The sequence below is a fragment of the Macaca mulatta genome, chromosome 14, assembly GCF_049350105.2.
Source record: "Macaca mulatta isolate MMU2019108-1 chromosome 14, T2T-MMU8v2.0, whole genome shotgun sequence".
In the NCBI taxonomy this organism is placed as follows: Eukaryota; Metazoa; Chordata; class Mammalia; order Primates; family Cercopithecidae; genus Macaca; species Macaca mulatta.
The window spans coordinates 70562946-70584171 of NC_133419.1; the positions used below are offsets into that span (position 1 = coordinate 70562946).

General features: G+C 35.2%; 3 pseudogenes; all 3 read right to left on the minus strand.

The window, feature by feature from the left end:
- Positions 1-2152: 2152 nt before the first annotated feature.
- On the minus strand, positions 2153-3073 carry LOC100424877 (olfactory receptor 52A5-like; annotated as a pseudogene).
- Positions 3074-4411: 1338 nt separating this feature from the next.
- On the minus strand, positions 4412-4947 carry LOC100424975 (palmitoyltransferase ZDHHC6 pseudogene; annotated as a pseudogene).
- Positions 4948-20365: 15418 nt separating this feature from the next.
- LOC144334579 (olfactory receptor 52Z1P-like) lies at positions 20366-21226 on the minus strand (annotated as a pseudogene).

Here is a 21226-nt window from a genome sequence, read left to right on the forward strand (position 1 = left end):
AAGACAGACATTTAAGTCGGAACAAACATACCTGGGACTCAAATACTGGTTCCTATTATGATTCACCAATAAATAAATAAAAGTTTTTGGAGAAACAATTCTCATACTGACACAGGAAATACCTAAGATGATCTTGGAGCATCTTTTAGTTCCATATAAGAGGAGCTAAAACACTCACATACATACATATATATTATAAATACACATATACACACACATATATGTGTATATACATATACACACATATATATACATATATATGTGTATTCACACACATACACACACACACAAACATACACACCTGCACACACAATGAGTAGGCTAAAGAGGAACAGAAGCCAAATGTAAAATATACCAATGACCAAACTGAAATAACTTGATAATAAGTAACAAAACAACTTTGGATTATAATCCAAAGTATACTATAAGTATCCCTAAATCCATACTAATATAAATAAATAATTGAATAAATTAATCAAAAGAAGATAAAATCTCCCATGTAGAAGAATTCTAAGTTATTTATTAAATTATGTAGCTATTCCCATCTTTATAAATAAGAAATATATAACTACACTCCTTAAATGTGGATTGCATATAGTTACTTTAAAGAGTACAGTATGGGAATGTTTTAAAATAAGTTTAAAATGAAGAAACCTCGAAGCATTATTTCAGCCAAGTAATCATGGTCAACACACACCGTGATAAATTATGTTGATGATAGATACTGTTGATATAATGTGATCCAAATGGCACTTTAACTCTTACTTCCAAAATCACATAAGCAAACTCTAATTCTAAGAATGACATCAGATAAATTCCAGTAGGAGGGCATAATACAAAATACCTGAATAATATCAAGGCCATCAGAATTAAGGAAAGTCTCAAAAATTTTCACAGCCAAAAGGAGCCTGAGCAGACATGACAACTAAATGTAATGAGGCATCCTGAATAAAACCTTGGGGAAAAGGGAAATTAGATAAAAATTAAGAATATATGAAAAACACTGTAGACTTTAGTTAATTATAACATATGAATATTAGTTTATTAATTGTAAAAAATATGCCATCCTAATATACAATGCTAACAATAGAACAAACTAGGTGTAGAGTCAGTGGGAATAATTTGTACTATATATGTACTCAGATTTCTGGAAATCACAATCAGTCCTAAATATAAAGTCAGTAATAATGCATTCCAATGCATATTTAAACATTTGGTACCTTCTAGTGTGCACATTATCATAAGACACAAAATAGACTCGAGTGGTAATGATGATGATAATGACAATCAAAATTCTAAGAGAAGAGTTGGTTCATTGTTATTAGAATTATCAGCTTTGACACTATGTATATTCTGGTGTTAAAGAACTTCATGCACTTAATATTTTTAACTTCGTGTACTTAATATTTTAAGAGAATAACACTTAAATTTGAGGTGTTTTTTAAGATTCATTGAGGTATTATTAAGATAATTTAAGCTTTTTTTAAGATTCATTGAGATATTTTAAAGACAATTTTTACACTGAATAATTGAAGAAATATGTTGAGTAATTGGACTACAAACAATCTTCATGATTTCTGTTTTTTTATGACGTCTATTGACTGAGTACTGATTCAGTAGCATTAATAACTACTGAATCCATTTAACTAAAAATCCGAGGCTTACTGTCTTAAATGCAAACCTGCAACTTTATACATCAGCATATTAATATAGTGATTAGTATAGATTAGTGTGATCATAAAAATAGTACAAATGATTTAGTTCATATTTATTAGAATTATAATAATTAGACTAAATTTTTTATGCAGTGGTGCCAATGTAATAAATTTTTTAAACAGAGATTAAAATATTAACATTCAGTGTTGCTTTTTAAAAATATCTGTTATTGAGAGTTAATTAAATTATAAAAAGATCTTTATAATTTGTGCCTTCGTGTCATCTATTGATTAAATGTTATTAGCTCTGTGTGCTTCAATCAATTTTGTAACCAAAACAAGTGAAATTGTTTAAGTAGGAGTCAAAGTCTTACTGTTTCAAATGCAAAAGTAAAGCTATTTCAGCACACAATGAACTTAAGAAAGCACAGATTCTCATCAAGATAGAGGCTGCTTCAAAGTGACTTTTTGTTATTTAAAATGAGATAAATGAGAAATCAGGAAGGATTTTTAGAGCAGAAGATCTTGGACACTCCATCTCGAATTTGTTTGGTCTTTACTCCATAAACAATAGGATTGAGCAAAGGTGGGACAAGTAGGTAAATGTTGGACAGAAGAATATGAATATAGGATGGAATATGGAACCCAAACCTGTGTGTAAAGAAGGAAAAGAAACCCAGGAGATGAAACACAAGGAAGACACAAATGTGGACAATACAGGTGTTAAAGGCCTTGAACCTCGCTTCCTTTTGAGGCAGACTGAAAACAGTTATAAATATTCAAATGTAGGAGAGTGTGATGAAGATTACATCAAGTCCAAGTATACTGAAAGCCACAAACAGGCCATCCATCTTATTGATTCAAACATCATCTGCTGCCAGCTTCACGATGGCCATGTGCTCACAATATGAATGTAAGACCACAGTGGTCCTGTAGAATTTCAGCCGACACTTAAGGAGAATGACACATGGAGCTGCAAACAGGGCTGCTCTGAGTGTCACCCCAACCCCGATCTGAGTGAGAAATTGGTGGGTAAAAATGACTGCATGTCTCAGAGGATCACAGATTGCCACATAACAGTCAATGCACTGAAATGAGTGGATGAACCACATCTGCAAGAGACAGGCATCAAAGTATATTTGTGGCGGATGAAACCAGAATATTCCTAGCATTTTGGGTAGGATGCAAGTACTGAGAGCAATGTCTGTTGCTCCAAGCATTGCCAGGAAGACATACATGGGCTCATGAAGGCTGCGCTCAGCTTTGATGATGACCAAGAGCAGGGAATTCCCAAACACAGCAATGATGTACATGGCGCAGAAAGGAATTCCAATCCAGAACTGCACAGACTCCAAGCCAGGGATCTCAATCAGCATCAGCACTGAAGGCATGAAGACTGTGCCATTGAGCTTGAGCATGTTGACTTACAGCTGCTTTAGAAAGCCTTCTGGTTTAGTTAGCTTTTTTGTTTTCTCTCTTCTGCTATCTGTTCTCGCCTAGATTTATAGAAATGTATATATTCAGAAATTAAATATGGCTTTAAGGGCATTTTGTCAAGCATACTCCTGTACTGGTTAAATAGATCCAGGAATACCTCCTAAGAGCCTCTCTCTCTTAATCTTTCTCTGTCCCATTTTGTCTCTATTTCAACACAAAAGCATACAATACACACACTATTCAATAGACAAAGATCTCCTCATAATAGTGTTGTGTCTGTATTTCTGTGCATTTATCAGTTGAAAAATGTCAGTTTGGTTTTGCAATAGGTTTAGAGATAAACAAATACAAAATAAAATTGATTATATGTCAAATGGTAAACAAGTCAGATAGAAATGACTGAAACTTGATATATGAATAAAATCTTATCAAAGTTTAGACCTGAAAATGTTGTACTGACAAAATTGTACTCGATAGAACAATAGCCTAAAAGAGAATAATAGCTTAAATCGTAATACATTTTATTTATCTTGAAACATTTTGTCATATTAATATATCAATAAATAATAGCTTAAATCATAATACATTTTATTTATCTTGAAACATTTTGTCATATTAATATATCAATAAGTAATCTTTTAAAAATATATAAGGTGATTACAAATTCTTTAGTAAAATAAATCTGAAAGCATCAAACAAACAAACACAATATTTCAAATGTTCTAGAAAACATTGTAAAGATAAATGTATTTGTTCAATGGAATTTAATTCATGATGTTATTTGTTAAAAAGAATAAACAATTTTTATATATTTCCTTTTTATATATAGAACATCCATTGATCTTTATTTGATCTGACAAAATGTGCACTATTAAAACAGGTAACAAAACTTGAGCTTATATTGAATTTGACAAATTGGGTTCTATAATATCTAGAATATCATATAAGAAATGTCAACTGAGGGAAAAGAGAAGTACCACATGCAGATGCTCCTGGCAAGGAGGGAAACGTATCTGCGGGTGACGACCAGAGTATGCATTAAAAAAATCCTAGAGAAAATAGCATTAACTTACTTGGGTGAAATGTTTTTCTTTTGAGGGGGAAGAAGAGGTAGTAAAGAGGGGCAGGAATTCAAAGGCTTGTGCAGAATGGCTTCTCTATTTCAAAATGGTATTAAAAATATTTAAATCATTGCACTAGGGCACCTTTGAGGAGAAGAACATCTTAACCAGAGTAGGCTCATTGCATAATTCTTTAGCAACATGTACAATTTTCAAGTAATAAAGCAGACTTAAAGGATAATTTCATTTTAACAGCAGCTATCTATTTTTCTTCTCGTCTTCTGAAGTTTGATCTGTTTTAGCATCACAGGCATACTTTTCCATACATTTTCTAGGGAACCATCCCCTTATCCTTGAAACACCTTCTTGTCATCAAGAATTTTGTCTCCATATAACCAATATTGTAAACCTCTTGTGGCTAAAATGAACTTCCTTTTTCGTAGCTCTATTTGAGGCTCTTCAGTGCAGGGCTTGTGAAGAAGGTTTTGGTTCATTTATTCAGTGGACAGCAGGCATCACTATAATCTATTAGCTCTGACTCTCTTATCTGCTTTTTGTTTCAACTGTTCTATTGTTAAGCTGTACTGGTGACAGCCTTCTCTTACTGGCCACTCAAGTCCATCTCCTTCAGGGACCCCTGACCACATAAATACCTGTTTAAAGCTCCTCCATCTACTTCCTATATCATAAGGAAAAACAAAGGCTTCTTCTAGTTGATAATACTGAATTCAATCTTTAGCCTTCTCCTCAATCCATGATTCAAAAGAAGTTTTGTTTCTGAGAATTATTTTCATCTGGATAAAAAAACAACATCCCACCAGCTATATTTTTTCCTAAAGTTAATCCCAAGGCAAACAAGATGGCAGCAAATGCAGCTAATCCAAATGGATCAGTTGGAAGAGGATCTCTCCAGGCTGCACTCATGTCAGTCTTCACTGTGTTCCACCCAAAGGAGAGCCCATTGATTATAAAGCTTTGTGTACACAGTCATCACAAAAATGAAAGCAGCATGGATATTTATTTCTTATTGCAATACTTGTATGTCTTATATAAAGTCTAATTGTTCTTTGGTTTAATGGGTAGGGTAAAATGTATTTATGACAAGATGGGCATCTAACCTTGAGGAAGAAGAGAGTGAAGTTGCTCTGAACTGGGTACAAAATTTGAATAGAAAATTTAGTTTTTTCTGATATTATTCTCTTTTTTGATTCCCTTTTGAAAAGACATGAGTTATGCATTTATGCACATTACATGGTTTCCTCCAATAATATCTCTGTATTAGAAAATTAATTCAATTAATTAAACTCCTGCCCCTTCTAATGCCTTAAGCTTGTGTTTAGGTGATTGCCGGGTAATCTAGGACTGAGATGATTATATAATCGTTGGTAAATAGCTTTCCTATCAGTTTAGCTCTCTGATATTCCCGAGTGCATGAATGGAAACCACTTCTGAACTTTTTGGACTGATCTAATTATTCTTTGCCTGGCTCTTTATGTTCTTCCTAAACAATCTTACCTCCCTAAATACAACTATCCCATTAGCATCCCATCACACACACGCACTCACACACACACACACAGAGCGAGAGAGAGAGAGAGAAACAACTTTTGACAAATTTTTCCCATCAAATCTATTTTAATTAAAGGCAAGACAATATGTATAGGTATACATAGATACTTTTCTTTTTCCAGTGTGAGATGAAACAGCTTTGTTCTCCAGGAAAACTGTCATTTGCATCATCTCCAGTTTTTCATACTTGCTGATCACTATCTGTGATATTTTCCATTAGCTGTGGTAGAGCCCCAGTGTGGCTTGTGACCACGTTGTGCAAAATACAGAACCACATGAAGGAGCTTTTTTCCAAAGTTTGCTTGATAACTAAGAGAAAGCTGATGTCGACTTTGATGGGCATTTCTTCCGTCCTAATGTCAAAGAATCTCTTACATGGAAAAGATTCAAACACTAGAAATGCTTTATATGTTTCACTATAGGAACCTTCAATCTAACCTCTTAGCTACCTTGTGTGCTATTAATTCCACCAAGAGGTAAACATCTGTGGATCCAATTTATATTTATACAAAGTATTTTAGAGAGAGTTCTATTAAAGGACCATTTTTCCAAAAAGACAGGAGAGCTCTAAATTACCCAGGGTGAAGATTTATTTTTACTCATATTGGGTGACAATAGATTTTTTTCCTTCAGTAGGCTGTACCAAATTTTTTTCAGAGGCATCATGGAGTCAGAATTATAAGTGAGCCCAAAATGCCATCTAACTCCCTTAGTCTCTTAAGAAACATAAAGACAAAGGTTTTTTTTTTTGTCTGTTTGTTTTGATTTGCTTTTTAATTTCAACACTTATCCTTGCTTACTAAGGAATATGCCAATCTTTCTAACCATGTATCTATCTGTCATTAACTCTCACGATCAACTCTCCATACCCTTATGAAGGTCCTTGATGTGAAGCCATTATTTTGTTACTTTTTCATTGTTGCTTATTCAATCAGGCAAAATCTCCTCTGCATAATACCATCCAGATAAGTTACCTTCTGCTGATCAATGCCTAAAAACAGCCTATTCTATATTTCTCCCAGAGAAACCCACTGCTCAATGTAGTTTCTAAACCATTGTTTTTCTATACATTTCATTTATTTTAATATTTTTGTCCCCTTGTATCTGTGTTGATATGTCACCTAACAAATTCCTTAGAATTTTCTGACAGTGTGTAGAATTTAACTTGAGGAATGAGATCCCTGGTTTTAAAATCACATACATCTGAATTTTCATAATTAAAAAAGTAAAGAAATAAAAAAGCACATCACATTTTATAATTAGGGTACAAAAAGGTAAGAGAGACAAATATTTTTGTGTCTGGATCTTATTTTTATGTCTTGGTGGATACACTAATATACCAACTTTTCTTTATGCGTTAATATGAGGACAATAGCCATGTCTCCCTCCATGAACAAAAGCTTTCATTCATGTTTCACATTAGCTTCACAGAACTGCAACATAAACTTGCACTTTACCTTGGAAAATTATGTATTAGACATTACTCATATATACATGTTACCTACAATTTCATATCCTGACAAATCTCTCATTTTTCTATCCAGCATATTGTCATGTCTTTTTCTTTCTTTCTTTCTTTTATTCAGAGCCAGTACTTCATCTTAATGATTCACATTCTTTTACTTTTTTTTCATGGTAAAACACATTAGTAACTCCTTTGATACCTGACACAATAACCATGCTCCCTCTGTGCCTGAAAAATCTTACATTTCAATCAGTACATTCAGCTTTTCTGACAGAGAAGCTCAATGATAAAGAGAAAACTACAATTCTGAAAAGGTTGCCACTACAATTTATGCAGCTCTGAATTCTCTGGCTAAGTTCCAGAATTTCTAGTCTTTTTTTTTTTTTGAGACAGAGTCTTGCTCTGTCGCCCAGGCTGGAGTACAGTAGCCCAATCTTGGCTCACTGCAAGCTCTGCCTCCCAGGTTCATGCCATTCTCCTGCCTCAGCCTCCTGAGTAGCTGGGGCTGCAGGTGCCCACCACCACACCTGGCTAATTTTTTTTTTTTGTATTTTTAGTACAGACGGGGTTTCACTGTGTTAGCCAGGATGGTCTCGATCTCCTGACCTCGTGATCCGCCCTCGCTGGGCTTCCAAAGTGCTGGGATTACAGGCGTGAGCCACTACGCCCGGCCTAGAATTTCTACTCTTAAACTTCACCTCTCTCTTCAAATTGTCTATTATAACTCCTCTCTTCATCATAAAATGTTAGTTACAATTATACAAACTCTCAACTCCTCTTCCTCATTCCCTATCCCATCAGGAAGGACAGCTCTCCTCCTGGGACAGATCTATGTTCTCTATGTGCTTGATTATTGTCTTTTCATTAAAGCCTTGTAATATAAGCATTTAAAATATATTTGTTTTTACAATACTAACAAAATATTCATGCTTAAACACATTATGTTATACTATAAGCGGTAATCTCCTCCTAATATTCTCTGTTTTACATTTTATTTACAGCTAGGAAGTTCAAACGTGGATGAAAAATACGTATCTCAGATTTAAAGTTCCTTTGAATTAAACTCACTCTTCACATTGCTGTTGGCAGAGAGTTTCTCCCTTTTATCCCCAGTTCCTTCTGATCCATAAAGTAAGAAATGCTTCCGCTGAAAAATTTGGGAAGGTAAACTACTCTTAATTCCACTTAATCACTCATTCTTCCAAGAAGGTGAAGATGAATAGTGACTTATATGGTTGTTGAGATTGGGGAAAATGTTCATTTTATGAGAGTCACTTTATTACTTCTGGTGGTCTAGGTCTAAGTTCTCTTTCTTTCTCTCCTTTTCATGCTCTCTCTCTCTCTCATATCTCCATCTGTACCCATTTCTATCTACCATCTTTATCTATCTCTATCTCTATCTCTACCTTTCCAATACACTCAAGACCAGCTTGTCTTTCTGCTTCTGCTGTCACAGAGTAGATAACTTCATTTTGGAATGACTGTAGCTGGTTGGGGAACTCACTGTAGTTCAGGGAGTAGTAAAATAGCTGATTTGGACATGATCTTCAAGTATTTTGATTTAATGTGGCTTCATTAATCATGTAGACAACATAGCTCAGTAGATTGAGGATTCCTATAAAGAGATATTTGTGCAATTGCACGTGGAAAAAAAAATCGTATTTCTCTGGAATAAAACTGGATAACTACTATTCATTTAAACCCAGTCTACATTCAGTGACTAAATGCTTAGCATATAATTGTTTTTACTTTATCTTAACATTGCTAAAATACTTATTTTCACTCTTAACAAAATTGTATCTTAGAATTTTAAAGACTATTTTTGAGTTGTACACTTTTCTTAGACTTTGTAATATTTTCTTTAGATTTTCATGTCCTTACCACCTGACAAATACCAATTTATCATTCAACTTTCAGCTCAAGAATCACCTCCTCTATGAAACATTCCTAACGTTTTTAACAGAGCTGAAAATTCTTCCTTTGGATCTTAAATGTAAGAAAATTACTATTCAGTGCATCCTTGTAGGAATTAATTTAATCTGTTATGTTTACTGGATCTACTTTACATAAAAATGCATAAAATGTAATATGGTTGCAAATTCATTTATTCTATTGCCTGGAGTGTATCAGAATGGAGAAGGGATTATGGGGAATTAGAAAATGTGAGGAACCAATCTAAGAAACATGCTAAATATCTTGATATTTAAGCTTTCTTTGTTTCCATTTTGGCATTATCTTTATATGTTTTCCTGAGTCAGGGTCAAACCATATACCTGCTTTAGTCAAAAATCTGAAAAGATACACCAAAAACAAGAAAAGGAAAAAAAAAAAAAAAAGCTGAAAATGCTTACTAGGCCAAGAGAAACTGGTATCCTAAGTCAAATCCTGACAATTGGGTTATTATTTTTCTTTAAGAATTTCTGCTCAGAATAACTCCTTATGCAGAATTAAATATTTAGTTACCATATTCTCCTTAGATTCCATCTAACCATTTCTCTATCTGCATCTCAGAGGAACCTAGAAGAACACATACTCATGAGTTTAATTTTCCAATCTTCTCATGTGCATGCACCTACTCATGCTGGTATAGCGATACATGCAGTTATAAATAAACCATTTTTAATGAGACAAATATAGCATCAGCAGTTGGGCAACAGTATGAACCAATTCTCTCGAGGAATGAAAGATTGATAAATTTTATTCCCTATCGTGAACCCTATTTAATCCATCTGCCTTTAAAAAATGTCGGCATGAAAATAAGATGTATAAAAATAAATCTAAAACTTCTTGGTCTCTACTCCCTGAATATTAATGATTCTTATTACTTGTTACATAGAATTTTCACAGAAGAAATTTCAGTCTTCTGTTTTCCTTCAAGCTTGAGTTAATAACAAACAGGTCAAGGGATGCTCTCCTATAGTATCACACACACGTGTGTGTGTGTGTGTGTGTGTGAGCAAGAGAAAGAGAGAGAGAAAGAGAGAGAGAGAATTGAATCCATTCATGGTGGGAAGAAGTCAGAATCAATTCTAGGAAAGCATTTCCATTATATTCAGAGATTTATAATTCAATTTCAAGTAACATGAAAACAAGTAAAACTTCCAAGTTTTAGTCCTTCCAAGAGCTAATCTGAACAACACTGGTAGCATTTATTTGGAATCCGTGATTATTTTCTTTTACATATAACTGCCCTTTAATTCTCAAAACTACCTGCTCCCATGTTTAATATTCAGCTCTCAGATCAAGCATGATGTCCACGAAACAACTCCAGATGTTCCTTTTTCAGCTTTTATTTTAATTACCAGGGTATGTGGGCATAGCTGAACAAAAGGCAGCAGAAACTTCTGCAGACTTAAACGTCCCTCTCTGACAGCTCTGAAGAGAGCAGTGGTTCTCCTAGCACAGTGATTGAGCTCTGAGAACAGACAGACTGCCTTCTTAAGTGGGTCCCTGACCCCAGTGAAGCCTAACTTGGAGACACCTCCCAGTAGGGCCAACTGACACCTCATACAGCCAGTGCCTTGCTGAGATGAAGTTTCCAGAAGAAGGATCAGGCAGCAATATTTGCTGTTTTCCAATATTTGCTGTTCTGCAATATTTTCTGTTCTACAATATTTGCTGGTGATACCCAGGCAAACAGGGTCTGGAGTGGACCTCCAGCAAACCCCAATACCTGCAGCTGAGGGACCTGACTGTTAGAAGGAAAGCTAACAAATAGAAAGGAATAGCATCACCAATGACAAAAAGGACATCCACACCAAAACCCCATCTGTAGGTCACCATCATCAAAAATCAAAGATAGATAAAACAACAAAGATTGGGGAGAAACCAGAGCAGAAAAGCTGAAAATCCTAAAAACCAGAGCTCACCTTCTCCTCCAAAGTATACCTGCTCCTCGTCAGCAATGGAACAAAGCTGGAAGGAGAATGACTTTGATGAGTTGACAGAAGTAGGCCTCAGAAAGTCAGTAATAAAAAACTTCTCTTAGCAAAGGGAGGATGTTCGAATCCATTGCAAGGAAGCTAAAAACATTGAAAAAAGATTAGATAAATGACTAACTAGAACAAACAGTGTAGAGAAGACCTTAAATGACCTGATGGAGCTGAAAACCATGGCATGAGAACTACCTGATGCATGCACAAGCTTCAGTAGCCGATTTGATCAAGTGGAAGAAAGAGTATCAGTGATTGAAGATCAAATCAATGAAATGAAGTGAGAAGAGAAACTTAGAGAAAAAAGAGTAAAAAGAAATGAACAAAGCTTCCAAGAAATATGGGACTATGTGAAAAGACCAAATCTACATCTGATTGGTGTACCTGAAAGTGACAGGGAGGATGGAACCAAGTTGGAAAACACTCTTCAGGATATTATTCAGGAGAACTTCCCCAACCTATCCAGGCAGGCCAACATTCAAATTCAGGAAATACAGAGAACACCACAAAGATACTCCTCAAGAAGAGCAACCCCGAGACATATAATTGTCATATTCACCGAAGTTGAAATGAAGGAAAAAATGTTAAGGGCAGCCAGAGAGAAAGGTCGGGTTACCTGCAAAGAGAAGCCCATCAGACTAAGAGCTGATGACTTGGAAGAAACTCCACAAGCCAGAAGAGAGTGGGGGCCAATATTCATCATCCTTAAAGGAAAGAATTTTCAACCCAGAAATTCACATCCAGCCAAACTAAGCTTCATAAGTGAAGGAGAAATAAAATTCTTTACAGACAAGCAAATGCTGAGAGATTTTATCATCAACAGGCCTGCCTTACAAGAGTTCCTGAAGGAAGCACTAAACATAGAAAGGAACAACTGGTTCCAGCCATTGCAAAAACATGCCAAATTGTAAAGACTACTGATGCTAGGAAGAAGCTGCATCAACTAACAAGCAAAATAATCAGCTAAAATCATAATGACAGGATCAAATTCACACATAACAATATTAACCTTAAATGTAAATGGGCTAAATGCCCCAATTAAAAGACACAGACTGGCAAATTGGGTAAAGAGTCATGACCTATCGGTGTGCTGTATTCAGGAGACCCATTTCACATACAGAGATACACATAGACTTAAAAAAAAGGGATGGAGGAAGATCTACCAAGCAAATGGAAAGCAAAAAAAAAAAAAAAAAAAAGAAAGAAAGAAAGAAAAGAAAGAAAGCAGGGGTTACAATCCTAGTCTCTGATAAAACAGACTTTAAACCAACAAAGATCAAAAGAGACAAGGCCATTACATAATAGTAAAGGGATCAATCCAACAAGAACAGCTAACTATCCTAAATATATATGTACCCAATACAGGAGCACCTAGATTCATAAAGCAAGTCCTTAGAGACCTACAAAGAGATTTAGACTCTCCCACAATAATAATGGGAGACTTTAACACCCCACTGCCAATATTAGAAAGATCAATGAGACAGAAGGTCAACAAGGATATCTAGGACTTCAACTCAGCTCTGCACCAAGCAGACCTGATAGACATCTACAGAACTCTCCACCCCAAATCAACAGAATATACATTCTTCTCAGCACCATATCACACTTATTCCAAAATTGACCACATAGTTGAAAGGAAAGCACTCAGCAAGTGTAAAGGAACAGAAATTATAACATACTGTCTCTCAGACCACAGTGCAATCAAACTAGAACTCAGGATTAAGAAACTCACTCAAAACTGTTCAAGTACATGGAAACTGAACAACCTGCTCCTGAATGATTACTGGGTACATAACGATATGAAGGCAGAAATAAAGATGTTCTTTGAAACCAATGAGAACAAAGATGCAACATACCAGAATCTCTGAGACACATTCAAAGCAGTGTGTAGAGGGAAATTTATAGCACTAAATGACCACAAGAGAAAGCAGGAAAGATCTAAAATTGATACCCTAACATCACAATTAAAAGAACTGGACAAGCAAGAGCAAACACTGTCAAAAGAAGACATTTATGCAGCCAACAGTCACAAGAAAAAATGCTCATCATCACTGGTCATCAGAGAAATGCAAATCAAAACCAAAATGAGGTACCATCTCACAACAGCTAGAATGGCGATCATTAGAAAGTCAGGAAGCAACAGGTGCTGGAGAGGATGTTGAGAAATAGGAATGCTTTTCCACTGATGTTTTGAGTGTAAACTATTTCAACCATTGTTGAAGACAGTGTGGTGATTCCTCAGGGATCTAGAACCAGAAATACCATTTGACCCAGCAATCCCATTACTGGGTATATACCCAAAGGATTATAAATCATGCTGCTATGAAGACAGATGCACACATATTTTTATTGCAACACCATTCCCAATAGCAAAGACTTGGAACCAACCCAAATAACCATCAATGATAGATTGGATTAAGAAAATGTGGCACATATACACCATGGAATACTATGCAGCCATAAAAAATGATGAGTTCATGTCCTTTGTAGGGACATGGATGAAGCTGGAAACCATCATTCTGAGCAAACTATCACAAGGACAGAAAATCTTTCTACTGTAAAGACACATGCACATGTACGTTTATTGCAGCACTATTCACAATCGCAAAGACTTGGAACCAATCCAAATGTCCATCAATGGTAGACTGGATAAACAAAATGTGGCACATATACACCATGGAATACTATGCAGCCATAGAAAAGAATGAGTTCATGTCCTTTGCAGGGACATGGATGAAGCTGGAAACCATCATTCTCAGCAAACTAATACAGGAACAGAAAACCAAACACCACATGTTCTCACTCATAAGTAGGAGATTAACAATGAGAACATATGGGCACAGGGAGGGGAACATCACACACTGGGGCCTTTCGAGTGGGTGGGAGGCATTGGGAGGAATAGCATTAGGAGAAATAATTATTGTAGATGACAAGTTGATAGGTGCAGCAAACCAGCATGGCACATGTATACCTATGTAACAAACGTGAATGTTCCGCACATATATCCCCGAACTTAAAGCATAAATATATACATATATATATACACACACTAAAAATTTCAGCAAACATAACCCAGTTATTTTTAACATTCAAATGTCAGTCAATGTAGCATACCATACAGAGAGATTAAAATATATGTGTGTGTATATATATGTATATACATGTATATGTGTGTGAATATATGTATATAAATATATGTATACACAAATATACATACACATAGGTATATGTGTGTGTACATATGCTTATATATATACATGTATACATATATATACACACACACAAACACATATACACACACACATATACTATAGTAGTCTTTTAGTTGCTGGAGAAAAATATACCTGACTGAATTCAACACCCAAGCCCAAAATCATGCATATTGTTTCCCATGTTTTCTATCTTAATGATTTGTATTTAGATCTGTGATTTACTTTGGAAATAGTATGTAGTCTGTATCTAGATTAACATTTTTTTTTTGCATACGAATGTCCAATTGTTTCAGCAGTATTTTTAGCTTTATTGAGGCTTGGCAATTAAAACAATTGTTTCTATCTAAGACATACAAAGTGGTATTTTGTCACAAGTATACTGTGCATAATGATTTCAACAATTGTGCTAATTAACACATCCTTCATCCCATGTAGTAGTTTGTGTGTGTATGTGTGTGTGTGTGTGTGTAGTGTGAGAATTTTTAGGTCTACTCATTTAGCAAATTTCCAGTATATAATGTGTAATTATTAACTATACTTACCTCACTGTACCTTAAATATCTAGAATGTATTCATCTTATAATTGAAAATCTTCAACTTTGACCAATATCTCCCATTTCCTTCACCCCTCAAGCCCTGGCAACTACCACTCTACCCTCTGTTTCTCTAAGTTTGGTATTTTAGATTTTACATAAGTGATAGCATACAACATTTGTCTTTCTTTGTCTGACCTTTTTAACTTAGCATAATGTCTTGCAGTTTTATTCATGTTGTGACAAATGGCAAGATTTCTTTCTTTTTAAGGTGAATAATAATCCATTGTATAAAGATACTGTAATTTCTTCATCTACTCATCTGTTAATGGACACTTAGATTGTTTGTTTATATCTCAGCTATTGGGAATAATGCTGCAACGAACATGAGAATGCAAACATCTCTTTCAAATTCATATTTCATTATGCTAGATATAAATCCAGCTGTAGAATTGCTGGGTCATATGGTACTTCCATTTTCAATATTTTGAGCAACCTCCATTCTTGATTCCAGAGACATATGGAGAGTCTCAATTATTCTACAATGGAAGTGATGTGCAGTGATTTACACATTAATAAAGACTTCTAAACCAGAATGTGCTCCATAACTTTAAAAAACAGTATTATTGAAGGGGCCATAGAATTTACTATAAATAATTTATGTGTGTGTTCGATAAACAGATATGAAGGATCTACTTACATCAGGTACTGTATTTAGATGCATAAAAACATAAAATATCTTTCAACCACAAAGTGTTTACAATATAGTGGAGAGACACACATTGAAAAATAGTTGTACCCCTACATAATTAATCTTTTAGGAGGATAAAAGTAAAGTGTCTTGGGAGGAAAGGATTTACTGTGTCCTTGGAGGCTGGGGAAGGCTTCACAAATACCACATGTTCTCATTCATATGTAGAATCTATAAAAATGATCTCTTAGATGCAAAAAATATAGCAGATGATACTAGAGGCTGGGACTAATAGAGAAAAGGGGAAAGAAGGAGAGATTTTTTTTTAAGAAGTACAAAATTACAGCTGTATAGAAGGATATCCAGCTGGATATTACAGCTGGATAGAAGGAATAAGTTCTATTATTCTACACCACTTATGTTCCAGGCACCACCATAAATGCTTTATTTATAATTCTTCAGTAAAAAATCAGTGGTCACATAGATAAAATGACTTCCTTAAGGTTTTGTAATAAGAAGAAGTGGAGCAGAGATTTGATTATTGGCAGTCTGAGTCCACAGATTGCCCCGTTAGTCATAGACTATATTTTGTGCTAATGTTTAATGCCAAATGTGTTTCCTGATTAATTATATTATATTGCACTCAATAAAATTATTTGAAATCCCACATTTTTCCATTTTAAGTTCTATTATGTTTCTACAAATTCTAGTCATTATTTTGTTTTGTAATCTCCAACAATAATTACTCCTTTTTTGATTCTTCAATAATAGCCTATTTTCTGCATTTCCATAATTTCCTTCTGATATGTCTGATGCACATTCTAAAGTTCATTTTAAGTAACATTATATCCAGATATCTAGAACAATTCATTGAATGTTTTATTGAGACTCCTAAGCAAGGAAAGGAGATGATTCTGAGTCATCTAGGTCTCTAAATTACCCTTACATAGTCCCAGGATACATTGACTGACCTTGTGCCTTGGAGAATTCCAGTTTTTTTCTGAATCCTTGCCAACCTTTCTCAGGCTGATATTTGATCTTGGAATGATAAACCTGATAGATTCACTTTGGTGGTACCTGACTGATTCTGTCCTTCAATCATTGACTCTCACATGTCTCCCTGTGTCTATGATTGTGAAGTCATTTTGCCCTTTACTATGCCAAATCCATCATTTTAATGGCATGCAGTCAGACTTTGTACCACCTTTCTTGAGAATTATTGCTTTAATAGCTAGCAGTCTATTTCTTTAAACTGAGCATCTCATTTTAACTAAAGTACCCTTACATCCTTGTTTTGATGTATTATCTTACCTATGTTTTTTTTTTTTTTTTTTTTTTGAGACAGCATCTCACTGTCGCCAGGCTGGAGTTCAGTGGCGCGATCTTGGCTCACTGCAATCTCTGTCTCCCGGGTTCAAGTGATTCTCCTGCCTCAGTCTCCCGAGTAGCTGGGACTACAGGCACCCACCACCACGCCTGGCTAATTTTTGTACTTTTAGTGGAGACGGGTTTTCACCATGTTGGCCAGGATGGCCTTGACCTCTTGACCTCGTGACCCACCCGCCTCGGCCTCCCAAAGTGCTGGGATTACAGGCGTGTGCCACCATGCCCAGCCTGAATCATCTTTTTTAAAGGTTTCTTTAGCCCCTCTACAAACCTAGAAGATCACTGAAGAGTCACTTTTGGATTTTATAGATTTGGAGATAACATCCAGAGGGTTCATACTGTGCCAGATAAACAGGATCTTTGACTGTGATCCATGCTTTATCTATTTAACTTGATCTTCAAGAATAATGTCCATGAGATTCTGGGTCTGGGCATTAAGATACCAAGATAATTGGAGATCCTAAATCTGCTGACACAGTATCTTGATGTAAAGGGAAGTTCCTGTAACTTTTCTCCTGCCCTGTAAGTCAATGTTGTAGTGCCCACCCAAAGCTATAACTTAAGCTGATCTGTGGCTGCAGAGGGCCTGTGCTTGTGAAATGCTTTTGTTTTCAATGTGTGTGGCTGACCACCTGGCGAGAAGTTAAATCTCTGACCTAATGTATGAGTGGGTGATCAGAGCTCATGGAATGCCTTCCCCACAGGAAGACATCTCCAAGAATTTGAAACATGGGAAATTTCCACAATGGTAATCAGCAAACGGGAAACTCAGTATTATTTGGAAAATAAAAATAAATTGCATCTGTAGAGACTTCAGTTATTAGAAAGTAATCTGGAGATGATTTAAAGTTTACAAGAGTAAGTGCATAGGCTATATGCAAACACCAGGCCATGTTGTATCAGGGACTTGAGTACCCATGGATTTTGGTGTGTGTGTAAGATCCTGGTACCCATTCCGTGCAGACACCAAGGGGCAACTCTATAGTGTTTACCTTTTGAGGGTGATGGAAAAGGTGGAGGAAGACAATAAACAATAAAATTTATAAAATAATTACACATTTTGACCAGTTCTCTAGAGGAAACAAATAGTGCATTAGGATAGAACAAGAGATATAAATAGTTGGGATCAGAGAAGATCGGTTTTCAAAACACTATGAATTCCAAATGATTGGCAGGATTATGTGACCTTAGTGTTCAGATTATAACAGGTACACTTTAATTAATTCTGCCATTTAAAGTATTAGTTAATATTTTTTGAAAAATACATACCTAGAATTTTGAAAAAACAGATCATGAACAAATAGTTCTATGCCATATAAGTGTTTTCATTGCTCATGTTTGACAATGAGCTAATAATAAACATTTTCAGGCTGAGGCGGGTGGATCACAAGGTCAGGAGTTAGAGAACATCCTGGCTAACACGGTGAAACCCCGCCTCTACTAAAAAAAACACAAAAAATTAGCCAGCCACGGTGGTGGCGGGCGCCTGCAGTCCCAGCTACAGGAGACTGGCTACAGGAGGCTGAGACAGGAGAATGGCGTGAACCCGGGAGGCAGAGCTTGTGGTGAGCAGAGATTGCGTCACTGCACTACAGCCTGGGCGACAAAGCGAGACTCCGTCTCAAAAAAAAAAAAAAAAAAAAAATTTCAAGCAGGCATAATATTGTTCTCTGGCAACCCTCTCACAAAAATGCCCTGAAAATATCCTTCATCTGATAATGAAAAATTAGAATAAAAACTTACAAAATAATTTCAGGGGTCAGTGAAAGCCTGAATAATTACTTAATTAGTTATTATGCAAGATTTTACATATTATAATAACTTGGATGTAAGATTATATGTTATATAAAGAAAACAACAGAATTATCCATAAGACAAGTAGAATAAGATTAAAAATAATAATATACATCTCATTTTGAAAAGGAAAGAAATGATAGATATGTTTTCATATTATTAAATTTATTTTTAATTAAAATGTTACATTTAAACATTTACACAATATTGCAGATTTTTAAATATTCTTTCCTAATTTCTATGCTAATATGTATATGTGGGTCTATATATGAATAACTATACACCTATATAATTGAGATAACATAATATGTATCATTCTGCAACCTCTAATTTATTTTCAAAATACTTTTATCTCCATATAAGCACTTAATTGTAACTTATTCTGTAAAAATTGCACTACTTTATTTTTTGGATGTATTTTAATATACTCAACCTGGGCATTTATGATGCTTTAGTACTTCGCTGTCATCAATGTTATGAGCATCTAAACATGCATTTGTGAGTTTGTGTGCATACTTGTACAAGTAAACATGCAAAATACTTTTATTACTTAATTATTAATTATTCTTTTATTGTGTTCTCTGGCATCTCATTGTGGCTTTGATTTCCTGATGAATACCTTTTACTATTGCCAAAAACAGTAATAATTATTGTTTCTATGGTATAAAAAATGCAATTCATTGTGCTATCATACAATGACCAAGAATACAATTGCTACTTTTACATTTATTAAGGGATCATGTATGAATTTATCATCCATTTCAACAGCTTTAATTAACATGTCTGCTAACAATATTGAACTCTATCTCTGATGAAATCTTTCTTCTGGCTCCCCACTAAGAAACTAAATTGGTTTCGTGTCCCAAGATTACCTAAAATCATTATATTCCATAACCTTATAAATAGGAAGGAAGAAATAAAGAGGCCTCTCTCTTTCTCTCTCCTGCTGGTCCAGTGTTTGTGAGATGCAGCCTGGTTATATAACTGCTAATAATGACAATAAGCAGCATTATTTGATTTTCATTTTATGTTAAGCTCTGTTTTAGGAACTTTGCATTGATCATCTTACTTAATCTTTTTAACAACTTTGTAAGGTAGATAATATTTCATGACCATTACAAGTATAAATATACAAAAGCTAGGAAAGAATAAATATTCTTGACAAATTTAGACATCTGGAATTCAAAACTTGAAGTCAGAGCGCAAATGTTCAATTGTTAGATTATGATACTAAATATATGAGTATATTTTCTGTGAATTTTAGATGTAATATTATAGGAAAATAAGCTTAAATTCTGTTAGGTTAATTTGGGATTTTTTTTTTTGCTGATTTTTCTAATGTGCGAGAATGGGCTGTATCTTTAGGTAGCCTTTTTTTCTGTGTCAATAAAAAATTGAAATTAGCTGTTGAATTATTATACTTTAAGCCTGTTGTAACAAGGCTGAATATCACACAGCAAATAAGGTGTCCTTCCTCTAATATTGTCATGAACAAAAGCAACATAAACAGTAAGACTGTAATGTTGACTCATTCACTCAAAAACATTCTGTTACTGTCATTAGGTTCTCTTGAGTTGTAGAGTTACATTAAAAATTTTTAAAAATGAAGGACTAAGCTCTTTAGTCTATATCAGTAAAATGTCTTGTTCAAGGAAGAGACCTGGATAACTCTCTCTCTTGAATTTGTTTGGACTTAACTCCATAAATGATGGAGTTGAGAGTGGGTGTTACCACCACATAAAGATTTGCAAGAAGGATATGTATATGGAGTGGTATACTGTGGCCCCCAAACTGGTCGGCAAAGAAGGAAAAGAAAGCTGGTGCATAGAAGGATGACACACACATGGGAGCCACAAGTACCCAGAACCTTGAGATGAGCACCTTGGGAAGGAATTCTAAACACAGAACAAAGTATAAGGACATAGGAGATGATGATAAGCACCACATCCAGGCATGTGAAAAACAAGGCCACAATCACTCCCTGGTAGATGCTGATTTTGATGCTATCACAGGCCAGATGAAGAAACTCCTAGTCACAGATGTGATACCCATTTTTCCACTGACTGTGGTAGTCAGAAGGGCAGTATATCTTAGTGGATAACAGATAGCCATATAATGGTCAAATCCCATGGCCGGCAATATGGCAGACTCTGCCATAAAAATGAAGTGTAGGAAAAGCATCTGAGACACACAACCACTGAAAGAAATACCCTCCGCATTGAACTAGAAGATTGCTAGCACCTTTGGTGTGGTGACTATGGAGAGAAGGATATCTGCTAGGGCCAACGTGGAGAGAAAAAGGTACACGGGTTCATAAAGACTTCCCCTCAGTAAAGATGAATAATAATAAGAAGGTATTGCCAACAACAGCTGCTATGTACAGGGGATAAACAGATGGGATGGAGATTCATGCGTGTGCATCTTTCATTCCTGAGATACCAAGCATGGTGTACCAGATGTCTCCAGGGTTGCTCTGCTTTGAAGAGGTCAT